Here is a 10,668-nt window from a genome sequence, read left to right on the forward strand (position 1 = left end):
GGCAGCTGCGCGCCCCGCAAGGCGCTCGGGCGGCTCGGGCTGCAGGCAGCGTCTGCGAGGGGAGCGGGCGCAGCTGGGGCTGCTCCGGCTGCTGCACGGCGCGTGCAGGGGGCTTCAATGCAGCCCCTTTAATTGCCTGCAGGAAGAAATCAAAGCTTTTTCTGCCAGCTTTAAGTCAGCGTTGTACAAGATGCATTTCCACATAAATTCACTTGCCCGCCAACCTACTCGGGCTGTAGAAGTTGTAACTAACCAGTCTTCTTCCTGCTCCAAGTTGGGGTAAGCTCAGCAGAGCCAGACTTAAGCCCACTTTATATTTCTATCTCTGTGCTGTTACTAGAACTACGAAATCAGACATTTCATAGGTTTGTTCCCACGATGGATGAGCATGATGAAGGCTCCTCTGCCCTCTGTGCGCTTCCTCCTCTTCGGTTCAGCTCCCTTCCTGGAGCAAGTCCATTCCCTTAGCCCGCTATCATGTCACACATTAATAACTTGTTTTCCTTTACTCTTGCTGCTACATTTCTTTCCTTTTCAAACCAACTTTTGCTTCCTCTTATTAGACTAAATGTCTGTGCAAATCCTGTAAGTTGGACTTCCCTGAAAGACACCGACTATTTTGTCCCTGGGTAATGTTCTAAATTTCAACTGCTGGTCTCGTTCCTAGAGCCTCCAGTTAGGTTATGTGTTTAGGTATAATGTGATGCATTTATCAACTTCTAAAGCTTTAAGAGATTTCAAGGAAAACATGGAAATGTTATCATAGCAAATCTTATGCTTAAAAGCCAGGAAGCAAGCAAAATGGACCTATATGCACTCATCCCTTAAATTCTCAATTGCCATGTTTATGTTTAGAATCAGCATTCGAGGTGCTGCTTGTCCAGCAGAGATGCAATTAAAATGGTGTTTGTGATATGGAAAACAAAATCATAAAAGTTGATCTCCCTTATACATGCTCACTAACTGCTCTAATTTAGCTTTAAGGGATTGTGGTTGTGCTTTTGCACCAGCTTCCAAAGGCACATTTTAAACAGTAAGCATGTGGTAAAGTCACATCAGGCAGTTCTGCACTGTCAAGTTGTCTGATCTCTGCAAGGCAGCCTCCACAACCAGCAGCAGGAAACAGGGCATCAGCTGGCAGCTCTAAGTTCATACTGAAAAGACTGAGGCACATTTTGCAGGCCAGCTGTGACCCAGCTCTCAGGAGGCCAGAAAGCACACGGGAGTGCGCTGAATCCTAATGCATGCATTGACTTCTCAGTGCCCTCCACACTGGCACCCATTCCCTTCACACACTAAGTCATTTAATTCATATTTGCTAAGGGTGTGTGCTAACTCATTACAGTTCAGCTGAGGCTCAGATTTTATAATATCTCAACCATGTATCAGCAACTCCTTCTCCTCCCGTTCTCCGAGCAGACAGAATTTCATTATTGAAAGAAAGAACAGGGCTGATCTAATGAGGATAGTGAAAGAACCTCTTTGCTGACAATGGAGCTAGGTAGACCATGGTATTTCTCTAACTTTAGAGACATGTTATACAAGCACAGGCCTTGAAACACAGGATGCCAGAGGCTAAGCAATAACCTATTTGATAGATACATCTTTTCATTGACTAATCTAAGGAAATCACATAAGATTTGCCACTCCTGGAGTAATTGGTCTTTTTGGAGATATTTTCATGGGAAACAGTTACCACTCATGACAAATACTTTGCAAATCACAGAGGATGGTGAGCGAAGGATTCCACTGAAAGCTAAGTAATTACCTTAGACTTACCTTGCTGCAACTGAAGTCAGTATTTGACCCCAAGCCTTTGTTTTAAGAATATAAGTATAAATGTCTTTCTGAAAACAGCAGTTACAGTAATTCCCAGCAAATTAGGCAGAATTCCAGGGCTGCACTTGGTTTTACTGGAAATGATCTTTTAATTCATGGTAAATGAAGGACTAGAAATTATGATTAGGCTGAGAGACAGCAGGTCTGAGGTGCACTTCAGAATGTAGATCAATAGTCAGAAAATTCAAAATAGACTCCTAAGTGTCGGTGCCTATTTCCCTCCTGAAATGAATAAAGTGCTGCTCTATTGGCAACCTCATTATTCACTACTTAGCAAATGCAGTAATGACTTTAGGCAAATGTGAATATTGACCCTGAACGATCCTGGTACCGTATGCAGGAAATGAACATAAATGACAATTGTGTTTTGTCATAGCCCCTCAAAGGCTAGAATAGAAGAGCAGAGAGTAGAGTAGAACAGAGTAGAAGGGAACTCAGAATTCAAGCAGGTTGTTCTGAAGCATAACTGCTTTAAGAAACCCAGGGTTGGATGGACTGCACAGACTCCTACTTCCCTACCACAGTGCTGACAGGGACAAGCAGAACCAGAGCTTCCTCCATGGGAATGCCAGGCGAAGCAAGGAGAAGAGTACGAGAAATAGGCACAGGGAGCCTGTACAATACAGGCTACTGCAAAGAGTGCAAACCACATTGCAGCAGCTGACAACCATTATTTTGGTTAACAGCCTAAATAGCCACCTAGGCAGGGACGGGATATTCTAAAAGGCAACATAGTGCCACTCGGGTTCTGATAGGTCAGAGCAGGTTCAAAGATCCCCACAAAATCAGAATTCTGCTCTCCCCAAAACCTTTTGAGAAGCAAAATCTTCTGAGGAAGACGTGACAGGGGGACACAGCCAATAGTGCTTCATGAAACCAAAATGGCCAGTAGGGTTTAGGAAGAAAAGACACTGCGAGAAGTCAGTGGGATCTTGGGGAAAGTGTGAGGACAGCTGTGAACTGTAGAGTCAGCTAGTGAGGTTTCACATGGGAGCTCTCACAAGACAAAGGTTTGCGACTTTGCAGAAAGTTTTGAAGACCTGAAGAAGGTAGCTTCTTTTTCATACCTGGAGGTCTGGATTCCTTCTGCCCAGCTCTGCAAGGAACAACTCCCACCTCTCCATCTGTTCCATGTCCCCAAATGCTCCCCAACACCTTCCCCTCTCCCACACCAGAGGATCTTCCCTCCAGGCTGTGCTGGTCACAGTCACCTTCACCAAGGATAAAGGATGCCATTTCCCACCACCCTGCACTGCCCACTCCTTTGGTAGTACCTTAAAATGGTGAAGTGATAAATTAGTCTGATAACTGCTCCTCAAAAGTGTAAATTGCCCTACTCCATTTTAAGCTTCTACGAAGAAGAAAGTTTCTCAGGAAGGTGAGAAGAGTTATTCTTCTTCACACCTAGATGGAGGAGAGAGCCAGGTCTTTGTGAAGAAGCCAGCACTGGAAGACAGATGTATAAATGTCTTAGCATACTGTGGATATTTTAATGAGCTGTATAATATGTCTATAAAAGAGATGTCAGAATAAATTATATCGAGCATACAGGTACCTTTCTAAAGAACACAATGGCACAATTGTCCTTTACCTTCAAGGAAAAAGAATGGCTGAAGTGATAACTTGCACTCGCTCAAGGCAGGTAACAAATGTCTCACTGCAACAAGGTGCAGTCTCTGTTTAAAAGATTCTAACTTATAGCTGATAATATTATAGGATGCTATGAAGTTTGAGAATAGCAATGGCTACGGTTAAGGCTACTATTGCTCTCTAAAGAGTATCTGTATGACTAAAGACATTTTAGAGCTCTCAAATTTCCTGTGTGATTTCTCTGTTGGGCAAATGCCACCTTTGGGGCATTTCACCTTGCTGATGAAGCAATAGTTTGCTCCAAACAATAGTCCTAAGCAGTATGGCAGGAGACCAGGAGATGCTCACATGTGAAGTCTGAATAAAATATCCTAAATGGTCAGCTGCAAAGAATTCCGAGTTTCTTGGATGTGGCCCCTAGTGCAGGCTGCACTGCAATAAGCTAGCAGGCCTCAACTGATGGACATTTCTTGGGGCTCTAGGACTTCACATAATTCTTTTGGCAGATCATCTGGGTGTTTTTGTAGTTTTAATGTCTCTAGGCTTCTTAAACTCTCCATATGAATGTGATTATACTAAACCGAGATCCATGTTAGTTATGCTTAATTGTTACCTTCTGAATACTCTGCAAAAGTCTGGGTGAAAGGGGAGCACAATAAGGTTAGTCTCTGCCTTAATGAGACTCATTTGGATAGCTCAGAAGCCAGAAAAGGAAGTGAGAAAGATTTCTACCCATTTTCCATCATATTCTATTTTATTTTGCTAAACTTGGCAAATCTATGGGCACCAGAGTTCAGAAGTCATCAGACAACAAGGGGGAAGAAAAAACAGCGTTTTTGAGTTCCTTAGTAACCAATTGTGATTTCACTGTAGTAAAATAAAGGCCATTCGCACAACACTTCTATTTTGTCTTCTGTGCTATAAGCAAAATTAGCTGTGAGGAAGCATTCCTAGAATAAAATTAGTGCAGCATAGGAAGTCCTGAAAGGAACTGAACTGTCTGTTGGATGGGGGTGTCGTTCCACAGTAGATTGAGAGAGGCTGCTCTGGAAGAAGCTGTTGCTTTTACAGCATGTGATGTAGTGCGCTGCAAATCTTGACCAGTGACCAATTTAAAATTGTGACAATTAAAAGTGGCCATTAAGAAACAAAGACTATAAAATCAATTTAGCCAAGGGGAAGCAAGAGTAAACAGTGTGGCTTCTGAAAAGATTTTTTTCTTTTTTTTCTCCGATGTTGGGGGAACTTGCTGCTTGCTTCAATCACATTGAGCAGTGAGTGTTAAAAATGAAAAAAATACATAGATGGAGGAACTCCCTCCAGCTCCCTTTGTCAGTGGCTATTGTTGCATGTGATTTTTAAAGTGCCTATTGGAGGTCATGACATGGGAATTACTAAATGCGATGGCCTGTGTGGTCTCCTGAAAACCACTTTGTGCATTGCTGTTGTTCCATCTGCGTCACTTCCCTTGCACACCAGCTAGTGTTCAGCTGCTTAAAATAAGCAACCCCACCCCAGCTCCCACTGTTTCAGTAAAGACGGTTCTTTAATCACTTTCCTATATTCTTTTCCTGTGATTTAATCAGTGCACAAGCAAGACATTGGTAATGTTAATAGGAGTTAACAGCAATACTTTTGCATTTTTTAAATGTAGTGAATTCAGTAACTTTTGGCATGCTAGAAATTTTTCCTAATAACCAAAGGCTGCCTGCTCTGCCTCCCTGTGGTTAGTGCCCTCCACAGCACGTTGCTGGGCTGAAGAGAACAAGTGCCAGGAATCCCAGGCCCTAAGGGAAGGAACATCCAGCAAACCCTCCTGCCAGAGCATCCTGCAGGCTCCCCACTACCAGAACCTCCCTCCACATGTGGCTACTTAGCAACCTTTTTCAAGAGGCTGCAGTTTTATGCGCTGTGCTCTGTGTAAATGGCCCGTGATTTCTTTGGGGACTCACTTTAGGTGGTGCTTGGTTAGTAGATCCTGTGCTGTCAGGAGAGAACTTGTCCAAAACAAAAAGCCTGCAGATTTCTTCAAAATGCAGATGCTGAGGACAGCAACAAAGGTGCCAGACCTGCAAATGGAAATGACTTAAGTGACCGTGTATGTATGGTCCCCTGCACCCAATTTACGCATCTTGTAACCCTCAATGCCCACAGGAAAGCAGCAACCCCCCAGCACCTCCCACGCTCCCCAGCCCCAGCGCCCACCTCTAGGCTCGCGAGGGCCTGCGAGGGCTGCTGCTCGTCACCCACTGGCCACTGTGCAGCCCACAAATACTTTTAGAAAAGGCTCAAGGAAATTGTGCGCACCGTGGAAGCCACAATCACCGCCAGAGGGAAAGCAACATGCCAGTGATCTTGGCACTTCTCCAGTCTCTGATAGAGATCAAAAAATACAAGCTCAAAAAGTCAATTTTTAGTGTAAATCAGAATTATGGCTGAGGATTCAAACTATCCTAATAGAATAAACTAATCTCAGAGGTGAGACTTTTTCAAAAGCAGCTCTTAGTTAGAAATGGGTTAAACTTGCCTTTTCTGGTCCAAGAGCTGATGCAATATTCTTGTGTGCCTTTTGGAACAGATTAAAGGTGTTTACTCCACTAGCCTTTCCCTTCATTGTACAACAATGATCACCAGAACCAAATTATTATTAGTATCAAAACAACTTAGCTCGGGCACTTTAGAACAATTTTCATTATTTGCATCAAATAATCACTTGCATTAGGGACGCTTTCAAACCTCATTAATGCTGCTGTGGCTCAGTGCCCCCTGACACACACCTTCCATAGAGCATCATGTTCCCCAGCCTTGATTTTCCCCTGTGACTGGTTTTCACCTCTCTTAGCAAGCTGGGAAGCCTTGGCTTAGTTTCCGTCACCACCAGAGGGCAAGATGTGCCCGTGGAACTGCTTAAAGAAAGCACAGTTAATATAGCCAAACTGTTTTTTAAAAAGTACATAAAGCTTCCTGAAAACAATTAAGATCACACAAATAAGAGAAGGAAGGTCAAAGCAGGTCCCTAAAACTTAGGCATATTGCATAGCCTGCAAAGAAATAGAGAGAAGGAGATAATTCTACCTTCAACACTGAGCACTTTTGCATTTGTTTTGATCAAAATACTGTAAAGTGATAATATTTATATTTTAGGACTTCATAATAATTTCCTCAAAGCTGAGTGAGCACCACAGAACACCAGGGCACTGAGCCTATAGCAAGGAGCACACTCTAGGACACAATGAACAGATACAAAACACTTAAATCCAACAAGTCTCAGTGCAAATCTACCTTTCTAGAGACCACTATTCTACAGGAGCAAAACAGCTCGTTCCTAGCATTTATTTAGATATTTCACCTACATTTACATGCGCTAAACTGAAGTGGAAAGTGGAAAATGGGAGTAAAGACTGAGAAATTGAGTGTATAGCATACAAGGATCATAGTGTGTGCCTCCAAATACCACAATTCAAATAAATCACCCGAAGAGCTACCCCAAAACAGGTCATAATCAAGGAAAATTGAGTTACTGCTACAGTGTTTTGTGTAGGACTTAGCTGGAGGACTCAGTTAAGGTATGAAAATAACAGCACGTACTGCAGTAGAAAGACAAATCAAACAGGCTTCCTGTGCAGCACCAGCTATACCATCCGTACAGAGGTACGGATCAGAGGTACATCCATACATATTGCAGAGTAAAAAAGATTATTTTAATTATTCAGTTAAAAGCCCTGAAGGCAGAAGATGTAAAATCCTTGGGAAACCTAGCATCTGTTCTTCAAACACATTTGATTTTTGAACTTATGTAACAAGTCTTAAGCACACACAGTCTCATGTGAGGTGAAGTCTTATAAATCAATTGCAACTAAAAACTTCAACTTTCCTAACTAAAATAAATTGACACAAAAATAAGGAGCCAACAATCAGGTTTTAGATTTCACATGGAATTGCAAACGCACAGAATACTGTGGACACACAAATGTGTCTCCACAAAATCCACTTGCCTTTTTTTCTGGGCACTCTTTCCAGTCTCTAGGGAAGCATCATTGGTAAGCACACTTCTTCAACAGAAGTTTAGTACCTGTGGCAAGTGAAGTTTGCAGCTATGCCACACCTCGTTACTGCAATTTATATCCACCCAGCAGCTATGCACGTGTAAGAAATTATTACTTTGTAACAGACAGGTAGAAAATTGGCTTATTCTAAAGGCAAGTTTAATATCTATTAAAAAAGAGCACTTCTCACAGCATACCTGAGAGGGCCACAAACCTCCCTGGTTTCCCAGGAGCGCTGGGAGGGGAGGGCTGCAGCTCCCCGTGGCTCCAGAGCAGCCCAGCTCCTCCTGCACACCCCTCCCAAGCCCCTGTGCTAAATCCTGCTATTGAGAAGCCTAGTGAAGTTAAAAGTGTGTTGTGCTAATTAGCACACAGACAGATTGAGAGGCCAGATTTTTAAAACTTTACTCTGCTCTCTGATGATAACCCAAATCCTGGCCTTGGTTTACTCCAGACTGTGGTTTATTCTGGCTTTGGTTCATTCAGCTTGTCATGCTGCAGCTCACCTGTCTGCAAAGCAGGTTTTTAAGAACACATTGCAGAGATGCAGTGGCTGTTTTGGAGTTCCTTAAGCACTCAGACACTTGCAGAACAGGTTGCTCTGTTAGCTAAAGGTAGTGTTCTCATGCACGTCATACTTGAATACTTAAAGGGTCCATTTTCTTAAGGAGTTTTGATCACTAAGATGAAGGAGGGAACTGAAACAACTAAAATGATGCTTGCTAGTGAGAGTAAAAATGAGACTTCTGGTGCTGATGCCGAAACTCCTCATGTTCTCAGGAGACCAACTGTCTCCACTGAAACGAGCACTAGTGAGTGACACTGGCAGTACTGAGAGGCCATCAAAGGCTTGAATGAACTCAAGAATTCATCTATATTTTCACCTCAGAAAGAGGTCTTTACAGATCAAGATAGGACAATAAGTACTTACAGATGGAAAGTGAAATGAGAAATCAGTCACACCATTTCCAGCTTGCTACATACTAACTCTCCTGGAAATTTTTCCTCCAGTGCTGCCTAACAAGATTTTCCATGATCTTAAGGCTTGAGTCCTTGGTAATAGTTTATTAGTATTTGTTCCTCTTCTATCATCAGTGTAAAAATAGTAAGAGTATTTTAGTCAATACCCTTGAATTTCCTGTTGTAAACTTTTAGTTTCTCTGTGCCGAGACATGAAATTCAACAAAGACTTCGAACATGTACAACTAAATCCAGAGCTGTGAATTAGGTGCAAGTTTCCTCCATTCCCAGTATGTTGTATCCTGACATCTGGAAAAAGGACGTTGGGAGAAGTTCTAACGCAAATAAAATGCATTTGTGACAATAAATGTGTTACTCCCATGAGAGGGTTAAGCAGTTTTCAGAAGCTGCTAACAGACTCTGCACCGATAAGAACAAATGGGATTTTTTTTCTCCTTATAAAGCAGAGTTCTTAAAATAATTCCCCTGCCAATGCTTTTGTCGGTGCTCCGAACAAACCGGTCCTAACGGGTTCTCACTCGTTCAGACAACCTACGCTGAGCTTGTCTGGCCATGAGATTGAATAAATCTTTTAATTAAACGCTGTTCTTACTGCTAACTGCCAGATTTCTCAGTAACTACTGGCAATAAGCTCCTCGCTAGCAGATTATTGATACCTAGAGCAGGGAACGGAGCCACAGCTCCATCGAGACAGACCGTGCAAAGCGGTGATGAGGGGCAGCTTTGGTCATCCGAGGTCCACGTCTTTAAGCAGAGACTGATGGATGCGACTCCAGCACCGCGACACAGCCAGAAACGGAGATTTCCTGTTTATGAGGGATAGTCACACTGAAATGTATCTAATATCTCCAGATACCCTATTCTCCAGGGAAATAGTGAGATAGGAAACGTGCCTCACTACGGGTACATATGAGGAACTGGTGACTTCAAGGACAAAAGTGACGTAGCTGCTGCCATTTCATCTCCTCCTTCCAAGCACTGCTGTAAAGGGTGCAAGCTGCAAAATGCAGAGCTGCTGCCCAGGTCAATCTGGGCTTCCTATGACTGACTCAAAGGAAATAAAGCTGCATAAATAACTGCTTTTCTAGGACTCTGACTTCTGAATGATATATAAAGAAGTAGATAAGGGGAACATAAATTGAACACATAACTTTGCCACTATATAAACCCAGTGTGCAGTCCTGGTCTTTGCCTCTGAAAGACATAGAGGAATTAGAAAAGACAAAAAGGGCAACTAATCAGACCACAAGGATGTGAACTGCCATATAAAGGCAGACTAAAAGGCTGGGACCATTCATTCTGGGGAGAAGAAGGCTAAGAAAGGACATGATTGAGGTTTACATAATGAGGAAAGCTCTGGGTAAGGTCAATGCAAGAACTGCTGTTCACCAAATCCTGCAATACTAAGTGGCAGTCACTGAAGCCAGTAGGAGATGTGTCACGTTACCAACATCTCCCACTTGCCACTACTTAGCAGTGCCGCGAGGGCAGCTTCACTAGGGCAGCAGCAGCTGAACGTCCCACGCTCTGTGGCTGGGGATCTTGGAAACTACTGCAAATGAGGTCAAGTTCAGGGCTTGCACACACACGCTTATTTCAAAGTCTGAAGTTCAATGGTTGCTTGTATTTGCAACAGTTATGTCACTGAACATGCCTATTCTAAATGAGGCCTGTTAAGTCAGAGCAAGTAAAAACAGAAGCTAACCCCCAAACTAAACATGTTTTCTGATATACAGTGGACTGAATCAGGAAACTAAAATGAAAAAAAAAGTTCTTTCAAACATAAGCAGAATAATACCATTTGCCCCACACTTGGCTTCATTTCAGAAGTTACCTGTTTTCCCTCCAAACTGCTGGCCAGGTTTTTCAACTGCAGTAACATGCTTTGTGCCTTTGTGGTATGAAAATAAAGTTAGTAGAAGTGAGAGCAGGTGACACCCAGAAGCAGAAGGGCTCTTGTTAGAGCAGCTACAGCATGGCCATAGGGTCAGCCAAGCACGGCACTTCTCATTAGCGGTGTGAGCCAGCCACGCTGCTACCTTGAGCTTCAGGTCAGCAACCAAAGCTGCCGCGCGCCGGCTGACGCTCTCCCTTGCTGCCCGTGTTGGCAACACTCCCTAGCTCTTCCTCGCTGCCAATGCCTCGGAGCAGCAGAGAAATAATGCAACTGCTAAGAAGTCTGACCTCTGAGTCACCAAAACAGTTCTTTTCA

General features: G+C 43.2%; 1 protein-coding gene across 1 annotated transcript in view; it reads right to left on the reverse strand.

Moving 5' to 3' along the window:
• PXYLP1 (2-phosphoxylose phosphatase 1) overlaps positions 1-5,492 on the reverse strand; it is a 61,381-nt gene extending 55,889 nt beyond the window's left edge. The window contains exon 1 of the mRNA XM_010218698.2: positions 5,311-5,492. The gene's annotated coding sequence lies outside the window, so the exon portion shown is untranslated. The remainder of the gene's footprint in view (positions 1-5,310) is intronic.
• Between the last annotated feature and the right edge of the window lie 5,176 nt (positions 5,493-10,668).

This window comes from Tinamus guttatus, unplaced genomic scaffold, assembly GCF_059628265.1.
Source record: "Tinamus guttatus ecotype Peru unplaced genomic scaffold, ASM5962826v1 Tinamus_guttatus_pri_ptg000364l, whole genome shotgun sequence".
Lineage (NCBI taxonomy): Eukaryota > Metazoa > Chordata > Aves > Tinamiformes > Tinamidae > Tinamus > Tinamus guttatus.